Genomic DNA, 13222 nt, shown 5'->3' on the forward strand with positions numbered 1-13222 from the left:
ATGAAGCTGGGACCGGAGCTCCACATCTGAATACAGGGTTATTGTGATGAGGACGAAGAGGAGCTGAACCGAAAATCATCTCCAGACACACGGAGGAGACAGAGTTAGTGCGGCTCTGTGGCTCTGCTGGTGGCGGTTTTGTTTGTAATAACGCGTTGGTCTTATTTACGTTTATTGCGCCGTCGTCATTCGTTTTGTGTTTTTTTCATTAACGTGTTGATGACAAATAATTAATTACAAGGAAAGTAGTGTATTAGAAATATTAACGCATTTTATTGCAGTTTGCCAAACAACGCAGAACGTTTAAAGCATGAAAGTCCTGGTTTAGTCCTGTTTTAGTCCTGGTTTAGACCTGGTTTAGTCCTGGTTTAGACCTGGTTTAGTCCTGGTTTAGACCTGGTTTAGTCCTCCTGTTTTAGTCCTACTTCATTCCTGGTTCAGTCCTGGTTTAGTCCTGTTTTAGTCCTGGTTCAGTCCTGTTTTAGTCCTGGTTTAGTCCTGGTTAAGTCCTCTTGGTGCAGTTCTAGTTTAGTCCTGGTTCAGTTCTGGTTCAGTCCTGGTTCAGTCCTGGTTTAGACCTGGTTTAGTCCTCCTGTTTTAGTCCTGGTTTAGTCCTGGTTCAGTCCTGGTTTAGTCCTGTTTTAGTCCTGTTTTAGTCCTGGTTTAGTCCTCCTGTTTTAGTCCTGGTTTAGTCCTGGTTTAGTCCTCCTGGTGCAGTTCTAGTTGGTTCAGTCTGTTTTAGTCCTGGTTTAGTTCTCCTGTTTTAGTCCTGTTTTAGTCCTGGTTTATTCCTCTTGGTGCAGTTCTAGTTTAGTCCTGGTTCAGTTCTGGTTCAGTCTTGGTTTAGTCCTCCTGTTTTAGTCCTGGTTTAGTCTTGTTTTAGTCCTGGTTCAGTCCTGGTTTAGACCTGGTTTAGTCCTGTTTTAGTCCTGGTTTAGTCCTCCTGTTTTAGTCCTTAGTCCTGTTTAGTCCTGGTTCAGTCCTGTTTTAGTCCTGGTTCAGTCCTGGTTTAATCCTGTTTAGTCCTGGTTCAGTCCTTGTTTAGACCTGGTTTAATCCTGGTTCAGACCTGGTTTAGTCTTGGTTTAGTCCTGGTTTAGACCTGGTTTAGTCCTGTTTTAGTTCTGGTTTCATCCTGGTTCAGTCCTGGTTTATTTCTGGTTTAGTACTGTTTTAGTTCTTGTTTTTGTCCTAGTTTAGTCTTGGTTTAGTCCTGGTTTAGTCCTGGTTCACTCTTGGTTTAGTCCTGGTTTAGTCTCTGGTTTAGTCCTGTTTAGTCCTGGTTCACTCTTGGTTTAGTCCTGGTTTAGTCTCTGGTTTAGTCCTGGTTTAGTCCTGGTTCAGTCCTGTTTTATTCCTGGTACTCGCGCTGTTTTCCATCGGATTATTGTGAACAAACTCTCCATGCACAACGAAAACGACTGGAATCCGTCCTGGTGCAGATGTGGCCTAAACAAAACACAAGTCCGGGTTTGTTTTCGAGGAGGTTTAACGCTCACACGAGTCCGTTTGGCGTAATAAAAGACCTTTAAGGTCGTTTTCACACCGCTAGTTCCATTATTTGGTCCGCACCAGGCAATAAAATTGTTATTATGTAGCAAATACACTCCAGTGTGGTCCGCCTTCACACCGGCAGACGAACCAAAACTGGTTCGATTGACGTGTCTCTGTTTCCCCGGTAAAACAGCGATACTCCAGTTATCAACACCGATGTTCCCTGTTAATACCACGGGCCGTCCTCATCTCAAATTATCACCATGAACTCATAAAACAGCAACATGTAGAACTTTGTACAAACTCACCGCATCAGCCCAGAGCTCGGGTAACAGCAGCAGCCAACAGTGCTCAAAGTAGCGCGCAGCTCCTCAGGACGGGGCTGGGGTCTGGTCCTTGGTCTGTTACAAGCGCGTTGGTCAGATGGTCCGGAGGCTTCATCCTCCATGTGCTGGTTCCAAACGGTGGCGAGCAAGACCAGTGCTTGATGGACTGAGTCCGAGCGGGTACGTTCAGTCGTCTGCGCGCTGTTTCCGTGCAGGAAAAGCAAGAATGCGCTGTGGACTACAAGTCCGGCGCGCTGCTCCGGTTCTCCGCGCTCAAGAACCGCGGCTGGTTCCGAGGTGGTGCAGCATCCGGACAGAAGCGTGAGTCCAGTTTGGTTTGTTATATGTTGTTCTGAGCGTCCGTCCTCTGCGCATTTGGTTCTTCCCGGGGAAAGCGCTTCCTCAGGTCGAGGCTCCCCGCTCCAGCTCCTCTGAGACCGGCCTGAACCGGAGCTGCCCCCGCTGGTTCAGGACTCTGGTTTGGATCTAGTCCGACTGTATTTCTCACACTAGGCTAAAAACAGGGACTTTTTTAAGTTGTATCAATTGAATGGGCGATTGCCTATTGCCATGAAATTATTTGGTTAATTAAAGCCTAAAATAACAAATGTTGGTTGCTGTGTGATCACGGGGAACACCGGGTCGTCTCTGTGCGTGTAGGTCCCGAACAGACCCCTGTTCGGGACCTACACGCACCCCCAATTTTGACTCACTCTGGAGCCACACGTTCGCACACTGATACTTGCTCTGATCTTCGTGTGTTACGTTCTCAGTATTGGCCATTGTTGGTAAAATAATTCGAAAATGAATCGCGGCTGCGTCTGGACAACAATCTGTTACTGCGCTGGAATCGTACAGCGCGTCACTTCAGGCAGAGGAGACGCGTGTCCCTCCCATGATGCATTTCGAATAGTCCGTTTGTCCATACTGTCTACGGTTTGGACCCGGGTTCGCGTTCACACCAGAGGAACCGCACCAAAGTTGGTCATTTGGTGCGGATTCAAGTGAACCGAGACCACCTCTTTTTTGAGGTCTCGGTCGCTTGATTTGGTTCGGGTCCGAGTCCGATTGACGCTTTCACACCAACGCAAACGAACCGAACTAACCACTTTTGGTTCGAATGGACCGTTTGGTGCACCAAATACTGTCGGTGTGAAAACACCCTAAGATGAACGCGGAAGGTCCATTTGAAGCAGACTGATGTTGACACGAGACATCATGATCTAAGACGAGCTTTGACAGTCGAGTTTTTAGTTTCATATGAATTAATTAATTACAGGGAAAGTAGTGTATTAGAAATATTAACGCATTTTATTGCAGTTTGCCAAACAACGCAGAACGTTTAAAGCATGAAAGTCCTGGTTTAGTCCTGATTTAGTCCTGGTTTAGACCTGGTTTAGTCCTGGTTTAGACCTGGTTTAGTCCTCCTGTTTTAGTCCTACTTCATTCCTGGTTCAGTCCTGGTTTAGTCCTGTTTTAGTCCTGGTTTAGTCCTCCTGTTTTAGGTCTAGTTTAGTCCTGGTTCAGTTCTGGTTCAGTCCTGGTTCAGTCTTGGTTTAGTCCTCCTGTTTTAGTCCTGGTTTAGTCCTGGTTCAGTCCTGGTTTAGTCCTGTTTTAGTCCTGGTTCAGTCCTGGTTTAGACCTGGTTTAGTCCTGGTTTAGTCCTCCTGTTTTAGTCCTGGTTTAGTCCTGGATTAGTCCTCCTGGTGCAGTTCTAGTTTAGTCCTGGTTCAGTCCTGTTTTAGTCCTGGGTTATTCCTGGTTCAGTCCTGGTTTAGTCCTGTTTTAGTCCTGGTTCAGTCCTGGTTTAGTCCTGGTTCAGTCCTGGTTTAATCCTGTTTAGTCCTGGTTCAGTCCTTGTTTAGACCTGGTTTAGTCCTGGTTCAGACCTGGTTTAGTCTTGGTTTAGACCTGGTTTTCCTAGTCCTGGTTTCTGGAGTCCTGGTTTATTTCTGGTTTAGTACTGTTTTAGTTCTTGTTTTTGTCCTCGTTTAGTCTTGGTTTAGTCCTGGTTCAGTTCCTCGTTTAGTCCTGGTTTAGTCCTGGTTTAGTCAGTCTGGTTTAGTCAGTCTGGTTCCTGGTTTAGTCTCTGGTTTAGTCCTGGTTTAGTCTCTGGTTTAGTCCTGGTTTAGTCCTGGTTCAGTCCTGTTTTATTCCTGGTTCAGTCCTGTTTTATTCCTGGTTCAGTCCTGTTTTATTCCTGGTTCAGTCCTGTTTTATTCCGGGTTCAGTCCTGTTTTATTCCTGGTACTCGCGCTGTTTTCCATCGGATTATTGTGAACAAACTCTCCAAGCACAACGAAAACGACTCGAATCCGTCCTGGTGCGGATGTGGCCTGAACAAAACACAAGTCCGGGTTTGTTTTCGAGGAGGTTTAACGCTCACACGAGTCCGTTTGGCGCAATAAAAGACCTTTAAGATGAACGCGGAAGGTCCATTTGAAGCAGACTGATGTTGACACGAGACATCATGATCTAAGACGAGCTTTGACAGTCGAGTTTTTAGTTTCAAATGAAATGATGGAGGTCTGCAGACAGTGACGGGCCGAAGCCGACTCCACTGTCTGATCATCTGGAGAGAAAAGGGCGACTGAGGAGAGGAGGAGGAGCTTTTCAGGACTGAGTATTTTCTGTTCATCTTGGACCGAGTTTAATAGTTTAAGAACAGGAGCAGCTTCATGAATCATTTTGAAAAGGGTTTTAGTCCTAATTTAGTCCAGGATTAGAGCTGGTTTAGACCTAGTTTTAGACCTGGTTTTTTCCTGGTTTAGACCTGGTTGAGACCTGGTTTAGTCCTGATTTAGTCCTGGTTTAGTCCTGGTTACTTTAGATTTAGACCTTTTAGACCTGGTTTTAGTCCTGGTTTAGTCCTGGTTTAGTCCTGGTTTAGACTTGATTTAGACCTGGTTTAGACCTGGTTTTAGTCCTGGTTTAGTCCTGGTTCAGTCCTGGTTTAGTCCTGGTTTAGACCTGCTGGTTTAGTCCTGGTTTTAGTCCTGGTTTAGACCTGGTTTAGACCCGGTTTAGTCCTGGTTTAGACCTGGTTTTAGTCCTGGTTTAGACTTAGTTTAGACCTGGTTTTAGTCCTGGTTTCATTTAGTTTTAGACCTGGTTTTAGTGGTTTAGTCCTGGTTTAGTCCTGGTTTAGACCTGGTTTAGTCCTGGTTTAGACCTGGTTTAGATCTGGTTTAGGGTTCCTGGTTTAGACCTGGTTTAGTCCTGGTTTAGTCCTGGTTTAGTCCTGGTTTAGTCCTGGTTTAGACTCTGGTTTAGATCCTGGTTTAGTCCTGGTTTAGTCCTGGTTTAGTCCTGGTTTAGACCTGAGGTTTAGTCCTGGTTTAGACCTGTTTAGACCTGGTTTAGACCTGGTTTAGTCCTGGTTTAGACTCCTGGTTTAGTCCTGGTTTAGTTTTTAGACCTGGTTTAGACCTGGTTTAGACCTCCTGGTTTAGACCCTGGTTTAGTCCTGGTTTAGACCTCCTGGTTTAGTCCTGGTTTACCTGGTTTAGACCTGGTTTAGTTTAGACCTGGTTTAGACCTGGTTTAGTCCTGTCCTGGTTTATCCTGGTTTAGGCCTGTGTCTGAATGGAGGTGTGTCGGAATAAAGGTTTTATTCCCAAATATTCACATCATTTCATTTTGTCACATGAAGATTTTGCCACTTTAGAGGAACTACAACTTTTACTCAAGAAAAAGTTCTGTTACTTCAACAAAATCATTACTTTAGTAGGATTTAAAAGTATGCTGATAGAAAAATACTCTGAAAAGTACAATTTCAAAAGTTACTCAATCAAATGTAAGTGAGTACTACACTCCTCTGATTACAGTTTTTATTTGTAGCCGTAAACTCAGATCACGGGCAGGTCTGTATCTGTATTTGTGTATCTGTGATGTTTGATTGTACTGAGAGTGAACGTTGTATTTGTTTAATTTCAATAGAAGCAGACGAGATAAGAACATTCACCGTGACTCAGCTCTTGTGTGATATTTGAAACGTTAATAGTGAGTTGCATTAAACCTGCTGTGTCATTCTGAGTTAGAAAACGGTTCAATTATGAAAACAGGAGTAAAAGAAGAAGACGTTTGCCGTAAGTCACATTCTGAATTGAGTCTATCGTGAATTTTTAGCCTCAAATCCATCAAATCTAGTCAAATTCAGGTGACTTGAATTAAGAAAGTTCTTATCATGATTTGAGTAGATTTCACTTGACAAGTAAAATATCCTAACCAGATTCATCAGACGGTTTTCACTTCGTCGAAACACATTAAAAAGCCACAACACATTAAAGGTTGTATAGAGGATTTTCCAAGGAACGAGAAATCCAGCGACTGTTTGTCCTTTTTCAAATGTTGCGCATGCGTGAAACCACCCCCCTCCCCTACAGCTCCTACGTAGAAACACCTCCTCCCGCCTCCTCTTTACGCCAGAAACAGGTTTGTTTACAGCCGCTGCACATGACTTGTAAACAACTAACTACAGTGTTGGTTAGGCAAGACGGAGAAGTGAGGAGCGGGGGGCGGGTGCGCGGACATTTCGTGCGCGGACGAGAAGTGAGGAGCAGGGAGAAGAGCGGAGCAGGGAGAGAGTAGAGGGGAGAGAGAGAGAGGAGAGGAGCGGTGAGTTGCGGGAGATTCCGTGCCCGGAGAAGTGAGGAGGAGGGGGAAGAGCGGATCGGGCAGCGGGGACAGGAGCAGGAAAGGGGTGCAGAGAAAAGTGCACGGAGATTCAGTGCGAATGAACTAGCTACAACACGCAGCAGCAAGCGGACTCTTTCTTTGCCTTGAAAATTACGTTTTCAGACATAGGATATCACTTTCGTGTCCTGAAAAACGTTTGTCTCGCTCTTGGAAATAAAGTACGTTTTCATAATAAGCAGAAGTTTCCTGTCCAGGAGTAATTTGTGGACCAGTGCGTCAGTCTTTAGACCCTGCGTCTGCTTCAGTCGCACCATCGCTGGAATGAATCTTCAAGAATCACCTTAGTTTGGCTTCGCTGCTTTTCCCCTTGTCTTCTTCTTTCAGTGACCTCAAAAACGGACTTTCTTTTGCGGACTGAACTGCTCCTGGATTCTTGTCTGTTATTGCAACAAACTTTGTGCGAACTGCGAGGAAGATATAGGTCAAAAAAAGCCGCTAAGAACTGTTGCGTTGGTGGAGTAAACAGCGTCTGTGCGTCTTGCGTCTGTGGACTGTGTGACAGTCGTACGTAAACCACGTAACGGCGGCGCAGCCAAGTCAGTTACGCTAGAAACGTAGGGAGTTTGATTGACAGCCTGTCAGCTCACAGATAACGAGGCAGTGTCGTTATCTATTGGCAAATGTTTAGCCCCACCACGTCCAGAGTTGATGAATTTTTATTCTCTTTTTTTTGGTCATCATAATTACAAGGCGACTGCATCTCTATAATCTATCATTGACAATTTGAAACAAAAAAAAAATCCTCCATACAACCTTTAAAAAGCCTCAACGGAAGTGACCGCGGGACTCGATCAAGCGGCAAGTGAAGAAGAAGAACTACAACGTGAAACGAAACAATGATAAAACAATAAATAACTTTTACTTACGTTTCCAACTTCTCTGTTCCTTTACTTTTCACGTTGTAGTTCTTCTTCTTCACTTGCCGCTTGATCGGTCTGTCGTAAAATAGAGTCCCGCGGTCACTTCCGTTGTGGCTTTTTGATGTGTTGCGTCTTTTGCGTTTGTGTTGTGACTAGGGACGGGCATTCGGTGAAATTTTCTTAATTGATCATCGGAAGAATTAACGATCGATTATTATTATTATTATTAATCATTAACGTTTTTATATTAAAATGATCATCATTATTATTACTATCTGCACTACTAATCTGCATAAATAAATTCAACTTTACGACATATAAACCGTAACGACTCTAGAGCCACATCAGCTGTTTGACATTATAATGTGTTTAATTCAGTTTTGCTCAAATCTCACAGAAACAAAACTTAAAACCACATCACTAATTTACATAAACTAAGCGAAGATAAAACTCCAGCTCTTGTGTCGCTGATGTGGTTCAATTTCTGTTGGATTAAAAGACATGACTCAGGTGAATACAGGTCAGTGTGACCAGATTTGTGTTTGTCAAAACCAGGACAGCGTACGGGGGGAGGGGGGCGGGGCCTCGTCATCCACATTGCACTGCACTCACCTGGCAAAACTTTTTCCCACTGGACACCGAAACATATGTGCTGCTTTATACACTGTGCACATGGACTCACACTTGTCCCGAACGGAAAGCCTGGAATTTCTTGTACAAATCATCGTTGCACATCGTTCGCATTTGCACTTCAGTACGTTGCAGACTGACCGACTGTTTGTGTCTCGCTCCTTCTGAGTGCAGAGACACATGTACAGACCTGTTCGGTCACGCTACGCACAGCAACCTACAATCGGTTTGTCGATTAAAATGAGCGTAATTGATGAAATTCTTAATGATCAATTATCGATTAATTGACTAATCATGCCCATCCCTAGTTGTGGCGTTTGTATTTGTTGCGTTTTCATTAAAATAGAGTCCCACGGTCACTTCTGTTGTGGGTTTTTGTTATGTTGTCGCATTTGTATTTGTTGCGGCGTTTGTGTTTGTTGTGACCCTCTCGGCTTCCGTACACGAGCCGTGGTTTGGACATGGCTGCTTTAGGTGGAGCCAGTCTGGCTAAAATGATCCACCGACGAAACACGATTTTGTACTTAAAATTAGGGTGACCATATTTCCGTTTGTGAAAACCCGGACACCTTTGGGGGGGGATTTCTCGGATTTTTTTTTAGTGCAATTTTTTACAGCGTATGAACGCGTATTGTGTATTACAGGCGGGTAGTAATTACACACGGGTGGGTCAGGACTAAACCAGGTCTAAACCAGGACTAAACCAGGACTAATCTTGGACTTAAGAGAGAAAACGCCGAGCAGTTTGTCCGCAAAGCGCGATCGGGCAACTGCCGCGTTTACCTCCGTGAGGTGCGGAGCTGAGCCGGTCCTTTCTCCTGTGGTCACCTCTGAGCCCGTCCTGACGGTGAGTCCTGTTTCAGTTCTGGTTTAGTTCTGGTTTAGTCCTGTTTTAGTCCTAGTTCAGTCGTGGATTAGTCCTCCTCTTCAGTCTTGGAATCAGTCCTGGGTTAGTCCTGGTTTAGTCTTGGTTCAGTCCGTGGTGTAGGCAGCGCAAAAGTTTGATATAATCTCAGGTTAACGGGCAGGTGCGGTCCTGTCCTGCGCAGGTGCGGTGTTGTACTGGGGGTCTCCAAAAATGGAGCCGTGCAGGACTCTGTGCTGTTGGGCTCCATTATGGAATAAATGAATCTTCAGTTTGTTACATAAAGAAGGAGGAAAATAACACAAGGACGACAGCAGAAATAATTTTTAAGAAGGAAGTAAAAAGGGTTGCACCTGTCGATCCTGTCTGAGAAAAGTGTATAAAGTGTGTGGTGAGGTTTTACAGCCTTAACACAGATAGAATAATTGTAAAATATAAAGTTGATACTTCGTGGATTTAACCTATCTCGGGTTATTTTTAGAACATAACCCCTGCGATAAACGAGGGACACTGTCCTCTCACCTCAACCTGTGCACATGGCCTCACACTTGTCCCGACCGGGATGGAAAACAGAGAATTTCTTGTACAAGTCATCGTTAAATGCGCTTTTGCACTTCAGTATGTTGCAGACTGACCGACTGTTTGTGTCTCGCTCCTTCTGAGTCACAGACGCTACGACAGACGCTCAGTTTAATGAACGGTACTGAAAACCCAGACATTTGCATCACTTTATAAAAAAAAAAAAAAAAAACGGACGCCCCGGACAGGACGCAAAATACGGACATGTCCGGGGAAAAACAGATGTTTGGTCACCCTACTTAAAATATGAAAATACATCTTACACAATGAAGATAAAATCACCGTCTTTGCAATTAAAATAAAAATCAAAACGTTGCTAGAATTAAGAAAAACACAATTATTTCACTGGGAGATCACAGAGATGGGACGAGACACAATTTCTACAAGACGAAACATCACGTAAGATTTTGATATAATTTTTAATAAATGAACCGTGCCATTCATTCATTTTCGGTTTATTTCAATTTATTTTCATTGCAGAGCTGCTTTTTTGGAATTGCAGCTTCCCAAGAGGAGTTACGCTGCAAATTTAACCCACTTTTTATCCAACCAAATGTAAAAATTTGAGGAAAAAAATCTCACGAGATCATTTTCCTCACATGTGTACAGTGTAACGGCAATTTTGTCTCATTTAAAGTAAAAACGTTGTTAATTTAAGTCATTTAAATTACCCAGATATTCTTTTTTGCAGTGAAAATACTCAAGCAAAACAGCTCCCTCACAAAAACCTATTATAGAAATCACAATTTTCATTAAGCGTTAGAAAAAACAGGCTGAGTTCACGCTGTATCACAACGACACGGTGGAGCTGACGCAGAGGTGGAAACAGGTGACAAAACTCAGTTGGAGTTTGTAACTTTCAGTTCGCAGGTTTGTTGATCTGGTTTATGGTTCATATCTGTGGAATTACTCCACGTGAAAACAAAAAGTGGCACAAAGTCCAACACCTTCTCTGTCAGAAAAAAATGAAAGAAAGTGGTGTCATTATTTGTGGATCTTTCTTTCAAAAACTGTAAATTTCCCACACAGTAAAGGTTGAAGTATAGTTCTGCGTCGACTTGTCGCCTTGTCGCCGTCGTTTTTGATTTATGGATTTGCGTTGAGGTCTGTGCACCGCGAAGTAATTCACCGCCAAAACTCTAGGGGGCGACGAAATCTGTCCATTCATATATACAGTCTGTGTGTACGACCCACAGACGTATAATCTCTGAAAAGTTTAACATGAACATCTCTAACACGACAAAAGCTGAACTGACTCAACATTAGTACACAGTGTTGGGGAGTAACAGATTACATGTACCAGAGTTATGTAATCAGAGTACAAATGAAGAGTAACTGTATTCAGTTACAGTTACTGTTTCAGTGAGTGGGAATTGGATTACAGTTACTTTGTTGGAATAAATGGATTATACTTTTCACATTTTGGGCTAAATCCTGTTTTTTTGTTTGATAATTCCACTCATTGCCGGACACTAAACCTGGTCTAAACTAGGATTAAACCAGGTCTAAAACCAGGACTAAAACCAGGACTAAACTAGGTCTAAACCAGGTCTAAATCAGGTCTAAACTAGGACTAAAACCAGGACTAAAACCAGGACTAAATCAGGTCTAAACCAGGTCTAAACCAGGTCTGAACCAGGTCTAAATCAGGTCTGAACTAGGACTAAACCAGGTCTAAACCAGGTCTAAACCAGGTCTAAACTAGGTCTAAACTAGGACTAAACCAGGACTAAAACCAGGACTAAACTAGGTCTAAACCAGGTCTAAACCAGGTCTGAACCAGGTCTAAATCAGGTCTAAACTAGGACTAAACCAGGTCTAAACCAGGTCTAAACTAGAATTAAACCAGGTCTAAATCCAGGTCTAAACCAGGTCTAAACTAGGACTAAAACCAGGACTAAAACCAGGACTAAACTAGGTCTGAACCAGGTCTAAACCAGGTCTAAACTAGGTCTAAACCAGGTCTAAACTAGAATTAAACCAGGTCTAAAACCAGGTCTAAACCAGGTCTAAACTAGGACTAAAACCTGGACTAAAACCAGGACTAAACTAGGATTAAACCAGGTCTAAAACCATGTCTAAACTAGGACTAAAACCAGGACTAAAACCAGGACTAAACTAGGACTAAACCAGCTCTGAACCAGGATTTAACAGGACTAAATCCTGCTGTGTGGACGTGTTTCCTCATCTTCTATCAATAATATTTTTAATTTGGTTCAGTAAAGTCTGGGCTTTTTATTTTCTTTTATCAGACAAAACATTTTATGTGACGATTTCCTCATCTTTTCTTCTCTACAGCAAACCAAGTAATCCAAAGTATTCAGATTACATTACTCACTTTAAATAATTTAATGGATTACGTTACAAACTACATTCTGGTGTATGTAATCTGTAATCTGTAGGGGATTACATTTTAAAAGTCACCTTCCCAACACTGTTAGTACAATATTCCTCTGTCACAGAAAGACACTCATATTCCACTGAGTCGTGTCCTTTTTAAGTCCGACAGAAGCTGAACCGTACCAGGAGCTGTTTTATGAGCTTTGTTTATGCAAGTTTTAAGTTTCATTTCTGTAAAACGTAAACACATAAAGCTGCATTAAACACATTATTTCTCAATATACTGAAAGAAAGAAAAGCCGACAGGAAATGTTCGAGGACCAATCACAGCTCTTATCGTCTGCGTCGCTTCCCCTGCCGTCTGCGCCGATTTGACACGTAGTTAGAACATTTGGGAGGTGCACGTCGGTCGACGCAGAGGCCCTGCGTAGGGGGTACGCATCGACGCTAGGGGTGTGCAAAAATATCGGAATATCGATATATCGTATCGTTTGATGTGATGATACAGTATCGATATCGTGGGCTGGTGTATCGATATATCACCAAGAGTATTTTTAGGTGTGTTTTACTAAATTATTTTGTTACAGCTACAGTTTTGTGGCTTGTGGAGTGAAAGGAAACTCATTTATGCGACACATTTGACATTTTTACTGTTTTGAGGATTAAAATGTTTGTGTTTCATATGAACTTTGCACAAGAAGTGTTTTAACAAAGACTTTTAGTATCACAGCCACGATTTAGCCTTTATTTTTTATTGAACCGTATCGAATCGATTTGAAATATATCATATCGAATCGAAAGCACACTGTATCGAGATATGTATCATATCATGGCCTGTGTATCGAGGTATGTATCGTATCGGCAATCGTATCGATACCCAGCCATAGTCGACACAGACTCTCTGCATCGTGACGCAGACGATTTGACGCTGGACCATAAATTGGCCTTTGAACAGGACCTGTCCTCCAACATCAAACTCTAGAATCAGATGAACACATCAGAACACAACCAGGTGAATAAGAGAAAAATCTTACTTTAGAGCTATTATTTTGAATCATCTTCTGTAGTTTACTCACATAAATGCAGTGTTGGGAAGGTGACTTTTAAAATGTATTCCCCTACAGATTACAGATTACATTCCCCAAAATGTAGTTTGTAACGTAATCCATTAAATTACTTAAAGTGAGTAACGTAATCTGAATACTTTGGATTACTTGATATTGTCATGGTTTTTCTCACTACATGAATGAACCAACCACATCCTGAAAATTCATGTTCTCTTCAAATTGGCTGAGCCCAAGTCTCCATGAATAAAAAACTGTTTGCTGTAAAGAAGCAAAGACGATGATCTGAACATAAGATGTTTTGTCTGTTTAAAGAAAATAAAAAGTCCAGTCTGTACTTAACCAGATTAAAAATATTATATTTAT

Source organism: Boleophthalmus pectinirostris, unplaced genomic scaffold, assembly GCF_026225935.1.
Source record: "Boleophthalmus pectinirostris isolate CB_2022bp ecotype Guang Dong unplaced genomic scaffold, ASM2622593v1 HiC_scaffold_10, whole genome shotgun sequence".
NCBI lineage: Eukaryota > Metazoa > Chordata > Actinopteri > Gobiiformes > Gobiidae > Boleophthalmus > Boleophthalmus pectinirostris.